Source organism: Homalodisca vitripennis, chromosome 3 (assembly GCF_021130785.1).
Source record: "Homalodisca vitripennis isolate AUS2020 chromosome 3, UT_GWSS_2.1, whole genome shotgun sequence".
Lineage (NCBI taxonomy): Eukaryota > Metazoa > Arthropoda > Insecta > Hemiptera > Cicadellidae > Homalodisca > Homalodisca vitripennis.
In genome coordinates, this window is record NC_060209.1 from 163,991,698 (window position 1) to 164,009,899 (window position 18,202).

Genomic DNA, 18,202 nt, shown 5'->3' on the forward strand with positions numbered 1-18,202 from the left:
ATGATTTTATATTGTCCTTGGAGCACTTTTTAATTAGCCACATGGACATCAAATTCAGATTGTTTGACTTTTTTAGCTGGGGACTACTGAATAATTCGTACAAGTTCTACCTCATTGACAGGTGTCAAAGCCATTGAGGCTAGTGGAATCTGTCTGCGTGCTGTGCTATACCTGGGGACAATACGGCCTTGCCCCCAACAGACTCTCAGTAAAGATCTATTAATTAAACTCATTAGATACCTCGTCCATACCATCCACAAATCCATCCTCAATTTTGATTTTGAGTGGTTTGTGTTCTTTGTTGTTATTGTTAATGATGCCCCAAACAGTTGTGGAAACATTTGTTAAGTTTTGAATTGATTTTGATACATTATACCTACGCCTTTGCAGCTTGGATCACGTTTCTGTAAGTTTTCTTGTAAATTTGGAACAATCTTTTGAATTGTTCATTTATTTATTATTTGTAAATTTCAGAGTAAAGCGAGTTTATCTCTCGACATTAAAACTCCTTGGGTAAATCCATTTGTTGTTTGTTCCTTTGGACCAAACATTGATTGTTTTTATGAGGGAAGTATTTGTTAATGTGATAATTTAAGCAACCGTACAATGTTTAAAACTGTTCCTCAGTTGATCGAAAAAAATTGTTAGGCAATTACACTTATCTATTGAAAGGAAATAGTTTAGGAGAGTGATGTGTTCTGGTCTTGTCCATCTTCATTTCAAAATTTTCTCTAAATTGTGTTAATCTCTCTATTTTGGTAATTTTGGACTCCCTTTGAATCTGACTTTCACTTATTATAGCCTCTTCGCCATAGTGGTCAGATAGTGTTAACCAGACACTGAGACATTTGGAATGTTAGAGGTGACACTGTCAATTATTATCATTTGCGTTGGGTCTGTCACTCGTGTTGGAGACTTGACAAGCAACTGAAGGCCAAAACCTTAAAAGATCATGTTAAAATTTGTTGGCGGGTTGGTTGTGGTTCAAAGTGTTAATGTTGAGGTCACCCATAATGACAAATTTTGTTGGTTTTTTGTCAGGTCTGTCAGTAAATTTTCGAGATTTAAGAAAAAGATGTCTTAAATTCCACTGGAAAACATGAAGATGCCAATGATAGTAAATTTTTAGTTGTAAGTTTAAATTTTGATTCCTACTGCTATAAAATCTTTTTAAATTGTTTTTTGTGTGTTTTTTTAGAACAGAAAAGCTTGAAAACGTGAAATTTTGTTTCAGAATGGTTGCAACACCTTTCCCTTTGGAAAATTTTCGGGTGAATGCAGTGGCCAGTTCGAAATTTTGAAGTTTGCACAGATCGATGTTAGTGCTGTTAACCCCGTTTTCGATAACAATAAGAACATCAGTTTTGAATTCGTTACAAATCAGTTGAAGTTCGTCAAGATTGTTTGTAGCTTTGATGAAAAAGTCTCATTAGTTTCGAATTTTCTAATTTCGAATGGGTCAGTCTTAATTCGGTCCTTTGCTTATTGTTACAGCAGCGGGGATTTTTACACAGTTAAGAACAAAGAGAGTTATTTGTATAGTATGTAGGATGAGGAGGACAACTAAGTTGCATCTGTATTATTATTTATAATTAAGGAACATTTAGTTTGCCTTCTAAGACATGATCTGTTGTGTTGTTTCACGAGTTGTTTCTTTATTTCCTGACACTATTATACGCTTTTTGTAAACTGTCACAATAAAGATGTTTTGAGTTAAGTTTGTTGGGAAGCTAGATTCCTAAGAAAAGCACCACCTGTCTTTGTTTGTAGATCTATCTGTGAATGAAGTGAAGAGGATTTTACGCAGGAAGTCTGTTGAGGAGAGCCGTTGGTGACAGCCCGTGTGTAGCTCTCATGGTGCATGGACCAGGGCCATGGACGCCGGTCTCGATGGGGTGGTGAGTGGTCTAGGCGCGACACTGCTGCGGCGAGTTGAAGGGCGGGCCAGCGCTCTCACAATGATGTCGGCTAGAAGTCGTTATCCTGTGTCCTGCAGGTGCAAGCCACTCGCCGTGAATTGCCGTCTGCTGAAGTCACTCAAATCCAACAACTCTATGCCTTCATGTCGGCGGTACAGCTCGTCAATATAGTTGTTTGCCAGTAGAGCGGCTTTGTCGACAGGGCTGGCGGGAGGCAGGTTGTATCTGCTCCACAGAGGAGAAACGAGGACTCTCGAGGATCTCTTGCAGTTCACCATGACCTGGTTCAGAAGTTTTCAAAGACAAGCGTATCACGGATCCCCACCTAAAAACCTACAGTCTTCGAAGATCACCAACCTACATAAACCCCATTATGCAAATTTCTATTAGTTTTGCCCATATAATTATACATAAATATATAGTTTTATTTTTAATTGGATTAAGTACCAGGCATTTTCGAAAATATACGAAATATACATACCACGAAAATATATCAAAGTAGATAATTTATCAATTACACATTTGCGTACCCTCACATTCATAAAAAATAGTACCATTTAAAAGTTCAAAAATGTTTATTTTACCCATTTTAATTGCAGTATTAATAATTCAGAAAATCATTTTTTATCTTTTGTTATATTAGAACTCTAAATAAATAAGTTTGTTACAATTACACAAATATGTTTATTATTAACTGGACCCCTGGTGGCCCGCCCCGCAGACCACAATTTGAGAAACTGACCTAGTCGAAGTGACTTGTTGGCGTCTCCCGGCAGCCAAGTCATTCGTTCCGGCCAGGATGACTTACGCATGGTTAGTGCCTTTTCACACGATCCGGCGCACGCCGCGCGGCGCTCGCCTGGGAAGCTGAATGTTTTCACACGAGGTCGGTTTCGTCCGGCGCGTGCCGTGCGGCGCTCCCATGTTTTGACTGTTCAGTACATGCTCAACTATTGAAATGTTAACACCGCGGAAGAATTAAAGTGCTAGCCATGTACTTACTGTGGGGACGGCGAAGAAGAAGAAATAGGCGGTATTGGATTCACCCATTGCTTCAAAATCGACATACTTCTGGGTCCTTCAAAGTTTTATTCAATTCATTGCGGAACAGTGAGGAAAGATTCTTTTCTTACTTTCGTATGTCAATCAAATCATATGATGAACTTTATGACTTTTTCCATGTCAATATCTTCATCAGTCGACTGCCACTACCTCTTATGTTTCACTCATTTTTATTAAAAAAAAAAAACAAAAAACAAAACACTTGAACAAAAACAATACCGAAGTATACGTACGTCTTCACTCTCCAGTGGCAAACCCAAGACTAGAGGTTGGGCCGTGCGGCGCGCGCCGGACCGTGTGAAACCCCCAATATGATACAATAGCCCCTCGCAGAGTAGTCCGGCGTGTACGCCGCGTGTCAGGCGTAGGGGAGTCCGGCGGGAATTTGTGCGCCGCGCGGCGTCTGCGCCGTGCGGCGAGCGCCTGATGTCGTGTGGAAAGACTCATCTACTCCCATAGCCCAACGCCGCATCAGCCTCGCACCGCACGGCGCGCGCCGGATCGTGTGAAAGAGCACTTAGTTAGAGGGTCGGAGGTTGGAGCGATGCCTTACAATCTACCGCTGGGCTTGCAGACTCCGGTTATGTTCACTTAGCTAGTGGCACTCCTTGTGCGCTGCAACACCTCGGTAATGGCTGTCCTCCATCAATTTAACATTTCGCAATTCCGGGATATGTATTTTTCTCTTATATCCGGGATTGTATATATGGGAAATAAATTCATTTATTCTTCTTTGCAATGTATTCTTAGATTGTTACTGTTTCTCCGTTTTCCGCTTTTGGTATTTTTTCGAGTTGTTTTATTTTATTTTATTTTTTACTTTTTATTTTTTTATTTGACAATCGTGAAAGTACTCTGATTGTTCTCCGATAATACAGCATCTGATATTTGTTATGTATTGTTACTGTGTTTACTGGCGAAGCATAGTAGAAGAGAGAATTATTGATTTTTTTATTTTATATCAGGATGTTTTCTCTTCCTCCAAACATGTAATTGACGCTATCAATTTTTCGGTTCTCCTTACAGGATTTGCTGCAGGAAGTTCTGTCACCTATAATTTTTATTTCTAATTCCGCTATCATATTCATTGCATCTTCAAATCTTTATGTAAGAATTTCATTGTTTATTCAGTCAAATCTAGTTTATGACCAGCCACATTGTCTTCTGTTTGCATTCCGATGTAATTTGTTGTAGTTTTTTTATTCATTACTGTAGACGAAGAGGCCGATAGGTTCATCCCAAATACCTGACTCGTAAATTGAAGCAACCGCTGGTCAGATTGGCTATATTGATTGATCAAGGACGGTTTTATACTGTTCTTGAAGCGCCGCGATTTTCTTTTCAGGAGGATAGTTTTCGACCAGAAGTGGCTGATCCGATTTGCTTTAGTCGGATATAGAGGCGGTCGGGGAGGTTGTCTAAGCAACGGTCGGCGCAGTTGATAGGTTGATGTTTCTGGCAGCTGGATGCGGTAGGAGTAACCGACCGGCGCGGCTGTTGATTTGAGGTTTATTGTGGTCGGGAATCAAATTTTGTTCTTATATCTTCGTTTTATTACTAACAGTTTTCACATAACTGTTGCTTAATTTTGTGCAGAAGCGCCAGGTTATTTTCCCATCAGCCATTGTACTTGCCTCGATGAATTTATATCCTTTTATTCACATGTATTTTTTACCTACTACGCAACTGAATGTTAAAGTCATTATTAACAGTCAGAGTATACAAAACAGTAATATTAAGATCAGTGATTAAAGACAGAATCTTGGAATTTGTGATATCTCCGAAGTTCCTTCAGTCGATAGAAGCAGGGGCAGTCCTGTATCGATATTGCTGTGAAGAATCGTGAAGGCGATTATCTGAATCGAATAGACGGCAATATAGCTTATCAAACACGATAGATAAGTGTCCAGGTAACAGCACATCCCCTGTCAGAATAAATAATTAATTGGAACTACCAACCAACGCGTTCATTGTAATTTCGCAATAGTTGGCGATACTATGCGCTAGTAGGATGCGCACTGGAATCCTTGATTTGATTTTGATAAATGTCCGCAGAAATCCAGCGTGAGGTGATAGTAAAGTGGCTTGCACGACATCTGACCTAGTTGAAAACTTGTGCTTGTGCAATGCTTACTAGTACATCCAGTATCATGTGACCAAAGTTCATTCTATTACTGGAACCGCATTTATTTGTATGTTACAATGGACGCGAATTTACATTTGACTAGCATCGCGATAAATATTACACTAATAAATTATACAACCGTGTGGATTCTCGTATATTTAATAACACGCAGAGAATTGTCATCGGTCCGGTACAAGTTCTATCGCCTAGTTTGTGGCCTGTTTGGATGATTGCAAATTCTAATATTTCCGTAATTATTTATAAATATATCGTTGCGAGGGTAGATAGGTGAGGTGTAAGTAACCGAAGGGAGCTTTCCTGTTGTTCTGTTGACTCGGACGCCCTATCAATATTACAATCGAAAAGCTATCGCAATATTTGTTTTAAGCCTCATTTTAGAATTGGTATGTGAACGGTCTACACTATCCCGACAGAACATTGTTATTGAAATAATGTCCAAAAAATTGTCTTGCAGATTTTTATTTGTGAGGACGCTGCTCTAACATCTTCATTAAAATGTAGCTTACTGTAATCGCGTTTTTTCTTCATCCATATCAGACACTTTTTTTTGAAAGAAGTACGTTTTATACAAATAAAACATACAACTAGTTTATACTTCAACTGAATTTGATTTAATTGAGCGATTATTGCGTGAATGGATGCCACTAACAAACTATCGGTGCCCTGTTTTTAGACACAAAGAATCTTTTTTTCCAAAGTACATTACAATACATGTAGTTATTTGCTAACACAAATTTATATACGATATTATATATAATATGCTAACGAGGAAATATATTTACAATGGATATCACATCTGAGCTGATTAGCGCAAAACTCTGTAAATAACAAAACAAACTTAAACAATGATACAACAATTGTTGGTATATTTTGGTTAACGGGTGCCGCCAATGGTGTAGTGGCGCTCACTTTGGGTTTTTAATATATCGCATGTGAATACCACAAACATGCTGAAAATAACAACATAAGATTGCAATCTGTTTCAAAGTATTTACTATGAGTGCCGCCAGGTTCACACAGCTCTTGCCTGCAGATTCAGAGCGAATGCCTCGCCCTCTACCCGTTTGCACCCGTTCCCGGTTTGGAATTTAAAAAAATTCAAAACCCGACAAATAAAAACAAAAAACCTATTGCTGTGCTCCTCTCCAAACTCCTGAAATATAGCACAATCCTATGGACGTTACTTCCCCCCGACCTAAAGAGCGAACACACCTCGATCGCTTCAGCGGTGCCGATACGCTTGAGGGCAAGGGCGCGGGCCGAATCGCGCGCAATATAGTCATACTTAATACTTCAAACCTACGCAATTTTGATCGGAGTTGTTAAATTTAACTATTCTTACTAGAAGCAATATTTTTCGTTTCAAACGTGTTTACGAATATAAAACATTCTCAAGTCTATAATTCAATCAAATATCGCTTCCACCGAGTAATGAGATTTACAAACGGCCATAGACGGATGTATGCACCACCATTGAAATCAATCTTGCTTTTATGTATGAATGAGATTCAAATGTAATGAATGGATGCTAAATGTTACTATGTCATTCACTTTGGTGGTTGCGATAAAATGTCAGTGTTTATACGTAATGACACGTATTATTATTACATACAAAATAAACTTCACACAAAATGTTCAAGTTTATAGCACATTTTGTCCAATAAGCGTGACAGAAAAATACGACAAATTTGAAGTCATATCGTTCAATCTGTTCTTGATATATCCATGGAGAGACATACCTATAGGGAAAAATTTCAAGTCAAAACTTTACATGATCAGTTGTCAGTTTGTTCTCGAGATATCATGCGAACAGACAGATAGACAGACAGAAACGAAATGTTTCCAGCCTCCCCTCTCCTGGCTTCAATGCTAACTTATGGGTTGATATAATGGTTGATGAAGCTGTTTTGTTTCTGTACAATTCTTGAGTAATAAAATTCATGTAGCTAGCCTACACCTATTCCTAGGAGTTTTAACACTCTCAAAACTTGTTCAATCTTTCATACTTAATATTAAAAAAGTCAGTACTATTCAATACCACCTCAACATAAAACATGAATTAATGTGCTTGGTTCTCAAACCCAAATCCTGCTGTGTACTGTATGCGTTCACTATCTACCCTCTCTCCACTTCCGGCTCACAAATTTTTTTTAATACTAAAGCTATGTAAAGCTGTTAGGAAGTTTGGATATTTGATAGTTATGGAGTAGATGTTTATTATAAAAATAAAGAAAAATATAGTACGAGCAATTCAATGTTTTAGAGGAATTTTAAAAATGGAAGGGGCGAGGATGTCAAATTTCAGATGCTTTTACTAAAATATAAAACTTTTGAAAACATTTTACCGTTAGAACAAAAAGGTATTACAAATATCACTCTGAAACCATAATTTGTGTGATAATGGTGAATTTTTGTTATCTATAAATCTTCTTCATAGACGTTCAAATAAATAATCCACATACGTAATTGCCGGAAAACAAATGGTGCCAGCATAGCTGATTAAAAAATTATGATGAATTAAACAAACAACATTTTAATTTGTAATTTAATTGTTAAATTACAAGAGTATTCTACAGCAATTCTTCAAGGAACTATAGAGGAGAAGCATTGAGTCAACCAATTTAATGCAAATTCACCTACTTTTCTGTTGCCACTAGCAGACAATTTAATTCCTGATAATTTTGATATAATTTTCATATCACCAGAAGGTTTTAGGAGTTTACAGTTATACAGTAAATACTAGGTAGTAGTTCAGGAGAGTAGAGAAAGAAAGACCATATCTAATTTGGAATCACTGAGCAAAACCAATGACTGTGTGCACAAAGTGCTATTTTATGTTTTGATTTGCTTTACTTTGCCATTATTGATAAATTCTTTGTGTTGTGTATTATGCATATTGTGTTTAGTTACTGTTGCATATTTACTTATTTTTATTACTGTATACTAGTACACCTTACACAGTATTTCTTGTAAACTACACATTATGTTGCACTCTATTAAATATTACATAGCTATCTTTATTTTATTTAAAATCAACTCTCATATTATAAAACATGCATGCCCTTAGTTTTGTGTTTTATTTTTTAAACTGATTGATTATTAAAATATTATTTTATCAATATTAAATAATGCCTTTTTGTAAACTGTTAGATAAATAAATAATAAACAATTCAATGAGTGTGTGTTTAGTTAAAGGTATTTGAATATTTGATGTACTGTATTGTAGTGAATCCTTTTCTGGGGGTGTATTTCTCATTTAACCAAAGTGGACCAGTATATTAATATACAAAACTAAATGATTCTCCTTGTTTATAGAAGAACAACGTAATAATGAACGACTTGTACCTGTTGTGATCCTTTAAACTCACATTTTACAAGTGAGTAGTAGAGGTAATGGGTACTTGTATACTCTTTGCTTCAAGCTGTGTTTGTGAATTATTATTTATAACATGGTTTTATGATTAGCTGATGGTTTTACATGGTATTTATACTGATCTTTGAATGTATATAAAACAATCAATATTTTATACAGTGTATTTCAATGTAGAAACATGTTTAACACTTTCACAGCAGACAGTAATCATGTACCAATTGCAAAGCAGCTGGAATAGTAGTAATCTGTGTACACTAGAGTTAATAAGTTAACTAGAGTAAATTTTATACATTATTTGAATTTTAATAAACTGTAGAGCGTTCCAAAATTATTAAACTGTCTATAACCTGTATGTTAATGATAGTGAATAAAAGCTAAGAAGATTTTAAGTGTAACGTTTATGTTGATATGAACTTTCTTTAACACTTTAGAGAATACTGACATTCTGGACAGAACGTCATTAAATACTTTATGTGTTTATAACATGGGGGTATGAAAAACCCCAAATTGTAAAAGAACTTGTACTACACACAACGTAGCTATGATGGGAAGATTTGAATCAATGTGAATATTGAGTTTAGTTCCAGTGCACCTTCCTCTTAGTGCAGCGTCTGGGATCTGACTTTCTACACATAACGTAGCTATGTGTATAAAACTCGGTAGCTCCACTGTACATGGAGATTGTGTTTAAAACATCATAGTCCCCTCAACTGTGAGACAATGAAAATAATTCTTCACCAAGATTACACCATATTTTGCAGTCTTTGTGTCAAATCTGTGATCGTCAGATTTCAGCACTGCACTAAGAAGGTGAACTGAATTAAACCCAACATTCACATTGAACTTGTATTATTATTAGATGAAAATTATCAAAACATAATTATTTAAACCGAACCTGTAAAAATAATAATTAACTATAATAAATATAGGAATATCAATCAAAAGTGAATGCTTCAAGAATTGTAACTGCACAATACACGTGCAATTTTCTATTGACCTTGAGCACTAATATAAGGCAATAGTGTTTATGCAGGAAACTATAACTAGTCATCATAGATTAGGAACAGTTAGCTAATACTTCCTTCTACACAGTACAAGCACTAGCGCCAGCAGAAAATCTCCACATTTCAGATTAGTGTTTCACTCACTTCTAATTTATTCAAAATACAAGAACATACAGTTTTATATATTTATTGCTAATGGCAGGTTAAATATTCACACAAAATATATAAGATTTAAAGTAGGAATTAATTGATAGAGAATTTTTGTTTAATGAATATGTCATTACTAACTAGTTTTGGTCATTATTGCTTTGGTTAACACTATTAAGTTTTTAATTTGACAGGCCTACACATGAGAGACTGTGCCAGTCTAACAAAAATAACCACATTCTGATTATATCAACCACATTTCCGACCATCCAAACCCTTAGAATGTTATGAAAAAACTTACTATAACCTATGTGACACTTGTCAATCTAGCAGTTGCATTTTGTGCATTTTTTTTAACAAACATACTTTTGTGTCTTCAGATGTATTGTGCTGGTGACACAAAGCCTGAATGTAGTATGTAAAATAATCCCAATATATCTTACCCATTTAAAAGTGTCATTACAATTTTCATAATTTGAAAAGGGTTCTTATTTTGTCTTACTCAATAGATATTAAATGAAAACTATTTTTTAATATAAAGTTCAATTGAAATTATTCCTATAATTATTACTTTGAAAAATAACCCAACTCACCACCTGATCAGGGGCAATCACTTCATAGTCATAAATTATGTATATTGCAGTCTCCCTGGACCCCTTGCAGAAGTGACATAACTCCGACTCAGAAATACCCATCTTAAACAGGTGGTAGTTAAGTGAGCAATGTTCAGTCATCAGACTATGTGATGTCTGAGCTGCTTAGTCCAAAAATAGCTTTGGTATCTTATCAATTTGGGATCTATGGCTTTTGATTGTCAAGCCTGGGAAACCTTCCCAGTACAGAGAAGTCTCTTCAACTACTCATTTTGTGGTAGTGTTCCTGACCTGACAACACTTAGCAAAGCTACAATAGGGTTCCTGGCCTACGAGTTGTAACATAGCTCTAGCTATCGTCAACCTGTCTGCCATCTCATTCCCCACAATCTCCTCATCCCTCAGCACCCACATTAGACGGACTTGGTTGCAGCTAGCCAGGGCTTTAAGTAATCTTAGACATGCCCAGGCCACTTTGTACACAGAGATATCAGTGTAGCTTGAATGTCTGATAGGATGTGTACCTTAGTACCCTTGAGTTTCCTAGATAAGTTAATCAAGGCACACAGATGTATCCTAAGCATTTCTGTCTGAAAAACAGTATGGAAGGAGTCCCTTTGACCGCTACTCACATCATCCCCTCATCTTTCCTTGACCCATCTGTGTACCATATCTGTGCTCCTCTCTCAAAAGAGGGGCCACCCTGCTGCCATTCCTGGCACTCTGGTATGATCACCTGGAATGAGTGATCACAGCAAAATTGTTTTGGAATTATATCTGAGCAGAACATGAGCATATGGTATGTGAATTTTCTAAGTTATTAATTTATGTTCATATTCCCAGCCAATTTCCTTTGTTTCCTTGCATTTGACCTATGAAGCAGTCCTACCCCATTAAGTTCTATCTCACCATTCAGATGAAGATGGAGAGAAAATAACCTATATAAGACTCCAGAGCTGACCTGGTACTGTAGAGCATGACTCCACTAATACCTATACAAACTAGCCACTGAACGCCCTGAACTCCAGTCATCAGTCATCACTGTTTTTGGCTACCAAACAAGACAGCCATAGACAATTATTGACCTCATGATGTTTTTATACCACTTTACTTATACAAAGTATAACTCGTTATAGATGTGTCGATTCTGGACAGTCGCAGTTGATATTAATGGCAAACAATCATGAATTATAATCTGTAATATATGAAACAAAACCGCACATCTTTATTTGTTACAAAAGATATCAAAACATGTTGAGTTTGTATGTAAAGTTGTATTCGTATTAAAAATACTTTTTGTTGAAACTGCTATTTTATTATTTTTGAAAATGTAAAATTTTTATATTTGTGTAGTTTTGAATCTTCTTATTGGGTGATAAATTTTGGAATTTTCATATATTATCTAATCATATAATTCAACATTAATTTGTTCTTTTAAACAAAACCACAAGTTTTTTATGTACAGGGCAATATTTTTTATTGGATTATATATATATTCAAGTTCTGCAGAGTGTAGTACAATAGGTTGACCTAGTTTTAATAGTGATATAACAAAAACAATATTTTTATATTATAATTATCAACATAATCTACCAATGTTGATTAATTAATTAAAAAAAAAACAACTTAAATAGACTGTAATAAATATAAAAACAAATTAAAATTTTAAACATACATGATTTCAACAAAATAAAAATTATCCTTAAGTTTCATGTAATATAATATGGTTTAAGAATAGCAACCCCCTCCCCCCCCCCCTGGCAGATCATATTTGTAAATACTTATACATAGGAGAGGTATGGTTGTCTTATAAAGTATCCTATTTATCATTTTTCAAAAATTTTTGGGCATAGCTATTTAGGAAAGTACATAATAAAGGCTTCACAAAAAGTCCTATTTTCAGTCTTAATTATTTTGTTGTTATCCTATTGCACTCATTCTCTTGAACAAAACCATGTTAGCTTTTAGGAGGTAAAAATTATAAATGACACAGTTGACATACATTAAAAGTGGAACTGCTTCCTTTGCTCCGAGCAACATTTTGTTGTTTCACATAATGCGCTGTGAACCATGTGTTTTTGTTGTGGCCATGAGTCAACCTCGTATTGGCTGTTGCAGATGCCATGAGTCATGCCATATTTAAATAAGTAAAGTAACATAAATAATAAACAAAGTGTTTTAGGCCTTAAATATCAATGTTTTTAATTTTTCAGACCTGTTGAGAATAATTAATATCGGGCTGACATGAATGCCTTTGTTCATCTGTGAGGGGCAGCACCTTCAGTGCTGATGGTAACAAATGTAAAACATACTCTAGATAGTACTTATCACTAAAATATAAAAACTCTAGAGAAACTGATCACGAGTGCCTCTAGGCATCAGTCCAAGCTAGAAAAAAACAACTTTAGAGAGCACACACAAATATTGTAGATTCATCTAACAATCCTCAATCTTCAAACTTCCTAATAACTCACAAGATGTCCTACCACTGTGTCAGTCCTACCACTGTATCAGTCCTACCACTGTATCAGTCCTACCACTGTCACAGTCCTACCACTGTGGATGAAAGCAAATTTGAAAATAACAGCTCAAACATACTTACAAGTGTAATAAATACTATAAATAAATATTACCAATCTTTCGTTCATTTGACAAAACCAACCCAACCACAATTTCCTAATTTCTTATGTGTACAACCTACTTACAAACCACTGTGGTCAATTTCCAATCACACCTAAATATCAATTTCCTGACTTAAAAAATACAAGTCAACCTTACACTCAATCTAAAATCACAGTTTAATTTTTTTGATCAATAAATTCATTTTTTAAACTTTTAAACTGCTTGTATAATACTCAATCAAATACATCATTTTCCAAACTCGCAGCTTATACTAGTTATAAAATATTAGAGATGAACTCGAGGTAATTAAGTAATGGACACTATGGTTATCCACATAAGACACTATTTGATACAGTACTAAACTACAGAATGCTCGAGATAAGGTATCAGCACAGATAAAACTGAAAAAAAAAACACAGACAGGAAAAAGCATAGTACACAGAACAAAAAAATGAAATTTCCAATTTGAATATTAAAACACATCATTATATTTTTATCATCACTCCTTAAAATTTATAGCTCTGTTCTAAAGAACAAGTACAATACATTAACTATGTTGAAAGTGTGATTGGCAACTCTGACCAATAATTGTATTAATAGCCTACCATTATTATCAAATTATTACAGGTTTTGTTATATTTTGTGTGAGTTTATGTTATTGTGCAATAAAATAATACTTCAATATTAATATACCTGTAATCTTTTATTTCGTATTATAATTGTTCATATTAATTATGTTTATTAACTCCACTTATAGGGTTATCTATATATATTAATGTAATTAAAATAACTAAAACCCTTTAAATTTTAAAGGGTTTTAGTTATTTTAATTACATTAATTGGTATATTAAATATCCACGATTGATAAGTGGATATAAAAACGGGGTCTACATATCATACCCTGCCTGTTTTGCATATTTTCACAAAAAAGACGAATAGGTGTGTAAAAAGTGTAATTTAGAGAAAACATACGATTATATTACAAGAATAAAAAAAAAACATGTTAATTGACCAAAATGGACTTGCAAGTGAAGGAAATTTGATAATATTTACTTCTGCCTCATTACCTAAAACGATTTTTAACAACATCTTAAAGTATGCTCGGCTAGGCCTTGAACCTGGATCTTTCACTTCCTGGGCGAGCATATAACCACTACACTACATATGAGATCTACATTCGAGGCCCGTGGAGCATTTACTTTTTTTGATTCAATCTTTATTAAAAATTAAATCAGGCTATTGCCGCTTATAAATTTAATGAATAATAAAAAATCGTTTGAGAGGTATGAGGTCTTCTTATGTTAGTTTGCTTATTCAAACACATATGTTGCATTGCAGAAACAGTCAAATACAAAATAATTCAATCACAAAAAGTAAGGGCTCTGTGGTGTAATGGTAACATGCCCGGCTGACAAGTGAGAGATACGAGTTTGTTCGAGTCCTGGTGGAGCAAGTACTTTTTGTGATTCAATCTTTATGGAAAATATTATATAACTTATGGCACAGAAACTAATAACAAGTTTGAAATTTAATCTAGAAGAATGTGAGTTTCTGAGTGGGTGGGGAATAACAAGCTATGGATAACAGTGTTTTCAATATTTATTCTTGTTTAGCACTTCATATCTTGTTGAAATATTTTCTCATTTCTTGATTGGTTACATTTTGCTGCCATGTAGTTAATTTCAAGAAGATGACATCGTGGACAATTGAGCATTGTGATTGTGGCTATGTGCATTGCGTTAATCATTTTACATTTCTACAACAATAGTGATGATTTGCTTCCTAAAATTTTAGGAAGTGGGTGTTATCTTCAAGTCAAATGACACCAAGTCAACACTACAAATTAGTGTTGTATTGTATTTACCTGTAGTGGGTGTTGTATTAAGCTGTTTACATTATCTGAGGATGAAAATGAAAGACATAATTTAGTTTTCAGTGTTCATGGGCATTACGTTGTTACTATGACAGACATTGTCCTTTTATTATGTGGTTAGGTAAGATTTTAATTTTTAGCTATCTCAAGCATGATCAGGCATATAGAATTGGTACTTTGGTATTATTCAGAAGCCACTATCTTTTAAACAGATTTTCTTACCGAAGACCTAAAAAACCTACATTATTGGAAAGAACAGACTTCATTTGACTTACTATGAAAATTACATGCCATTATGACAGTTGATTCTTGTTTTCTGCCTCCAGAAGTGATGTTGGCGAGAAGGAAGGTTCCTATTTAATAGTTGTTATATTATAGTAGGCTATACATACGTACCGTACATATTATAAATATAAAATATACATATTATAAATATATTGAAATCCACAATTAATTATGAGTGCTCAAGTAATCTGAACTTGAATTTAGATGCTTTTCATAATACCGTGTAATTTTCACCATTTAAGTCAAATAAAGCCTGTTCTTTTCAATAATGCAGTTTTTTAGGTCTCCGATGAGATAAACTGTTCCAAAAATATTGGCCTCCAGATAAAACCAAAATACCCAGAATTTTTACACTTTAGTGATAAGTACCTAGTAGGCTATCTCAAGAGATGTTTTTTGTTCATTGCCATCAGGCTGATGGCCGCCGGAGGCATTACTGTCAGCCTGTTCAGCTAATAGCTTTCTTTTTAATTTACTTTTTAAGCACTTCCCTTTTGAAGAGAATAAAAAAAATGTGAAGTAGCTAAAGTAAACATTTATCTAAATCAAAACTTGACAGCTAAGAAGTTAAAAATTATTACCTAGCAAATTAGGACTATAATTATATACATGCAGAACTTTCAGTACAATGTGCATTCTAAGATAATAATAGGCCTATTATCTCAGTAAAATGCAAATTGAATTATGATAAAGCCCAAATAGGTGTTTATCATAATTCAACTATAGATAAATGTTTCAAATAGGCTAATTCAGAGAGTTATTTTATGTCCAGCATAATATGAAGGGTTAAATACATTTTCCACTGTAAATAATAAAATAAGTGTTAAAAAGAAGCCACTTAAACCTATCATCTGATGATAAGGGCACTATAAGGTTAAATCCCAAATCATGAATTTATCTGATCGAAATAAATTATGAATGATATTATCAATGAAATCAGTTAGCCTATACCGAGAAAAATGTTTTTATTACTGAGTATAAATAATGATAACACAACAATACATTTTATATAATTACAATAATAAAATTCCTTAACCTAAAAACTTACCAAATATTAGATTTGTGTAGTAGTAGGTGAAGTCTTGAACACGGCAACCAGTCCACGAAAAATAATATTCTTAAAAAATAAAACGGAAACATATCTTTATTATTTCAACATAAATACACGACCACCGAACTAAAAATAATACCGTCAGTATCATTTGCAGCCGACTGTGATGTGATTGACGTATAAAAAACAAAACAAAGTGATGACTTGATCGGATAGTGATAAGTACCGTATTGATAAAAATGCAAAGAGGAAGATATTAAAGTATTCTTACATTATTATACATGAAAGTCGCAACTCCGTTTAAACCTTCACACAAGTATAGTAAAATCTTTATTCACTAAAAAAACACACATACACAATAAGTATGTACAGTACTGAATACGCCACAAATTCAAGAAAATCTATGTCACTGTTTATCTCTTAATTTTAAGTCACGCCATTTTCAGGAAGTTTTTCACCCACCTTATTTAATCAGTTAATACAAATGTGGGACTATATTAGCACCCCTGGATATAAAACCTCCTCACTCGTGACGTTATTTTGGTGTCATGAAAGGAGGTGTTAAACATCGCTGTGTCCGCGTACATACTCAGAATAAATACCGGCCCCCTTTGAATGAGGACGGCTCCCTTCGAACAAATTCAGCACCTTGACTGTGTCAATGTGCTGATTAAGCAATCCCCCTGAGTACAAAAATAAAAAAAATAATCTATTGTAATGTGTTAATGGTATATGTTTATTGAATTGTTACAATTAATTCTATTTCAAAAAAATAAATGGTAATTTTAACAAAAATGCTATGCATGGAATATGTTTGCTGTAACAACTAAGCACTCAATTAAAACTTATACAAAAATATAAATGAAAAATATTTTTCCTGTATTTATTTCCATTACTCTGTGATAAGAATTCAGTAGAGAACCTGATCAAAAAAATATTAGTTCCTTAGGATAAGTTTCTAATATTAATAAAAGACATAGAATTTACATTCAAAATTAATGTATTTATTTTCAATTGTGAAAAACTATTTTGAATGTTTTATTCAAATAGGTTTAGACATTGTTATGGTTTGTTACTAACATTTGATAATAATTTTCAAATAGGGCAGATAGTTGAATGTCTGTTACAAAAAGTGGTACACAATGGAGTGTCTGGAGTGTTAAAACCTTGGATTACAATACAATGAATGAATTTATTAGGTTGACATGTTATTATGTTTTTTAACTATAAATTGGAAGGTTTACAAAAAAATTAATTTGTGCATTCGATTTTTTTCATTGTTTGAACACATTATTATATAGAAATAATTTTTGACCTTATGGTTTTGCTTTAAATAGTATTTATTTTATTTATATGTGGAATTTCACCTAAATAGATATAGAGGAACTAGAGATAATTATAACTATAACTAAGTAAAGGTAATTAATTATAACTGAGTAAAATAAATTAAAGATGCCTATGTGTATCAAGGGCATCTGGATTTGCAGGTACTCTCTTTTAAATGTTCAAATGCTACATCAGATGTAGGAGGTATTGATAACAAAAGGAAACTTGTATTTTTGGCAATGCCTTTTATGAAAAAATTTAACCTGAACGTATTCAAATCTTTAGTTTTTTAGAAGCTGCATATAAATCCAAAATGCAAGCTACAAGGAGAAAATAATAATTTCACTTACCCTTTTTTATACATTTCAATGTATTTCTTATTAATATTTTTTCAACAACTTTTAAGTTTCTTACAATTTGTTTTATAAGCAAATTCAGTTTGTGAGGTACCAAATCTAGTTGTACGCTTGAAACAGCCCTTAAAGAGGTCAGTCCTTATTTTTTATTTCATAAAAATCTGAATTTGTTTCGCAAGATGAACCCAAGTGTTTACATATGAGGCAGCTATGCTCACCAGTCATGGTGCTGGTTAATCAAATAATAATGATTTCTTGTATTTTATTATTATTACATTTCTTTTACTAAAATTGATTTTTTATCATCCATTTATCTCTAATTTGATTAATCATCCAATAATGAACTGCAGTATTAAATCAAATTAAAAATTACAATACAATCTCTGTGAAGCTGAGGTTCCAGTATGTTTAACACGTTCGTGATGTTATTGATTTTTTTTAACGT

General features: G+C 33.9%; 1 protein-coding gene across 2 annotated transcripts in view; it reads right to left on the reverse strand.

Annotated features, from left to right (window-relative positions):
- The window catches only part of LOC124357736 (protein Smaug homolog 1), an 83,550-nt gene extending 67,295 nt beyond the window's left edge, over positions 1-16,255 (reverse strand). For both annotated transcript variants that reach the window (XM_046809753.1, XM_046809752.1), the window contains exon 1: positions 16,073-16,255. The gene's annotated coding sequence lies outside the window, so the exon portion shown is untranslated. The remainder of the gene's footprint in view (positions 1-16,072) is intronic.
- Between the last annotated feature and the right edge of the window lie 1,947 nt (positions 16,256-18,202).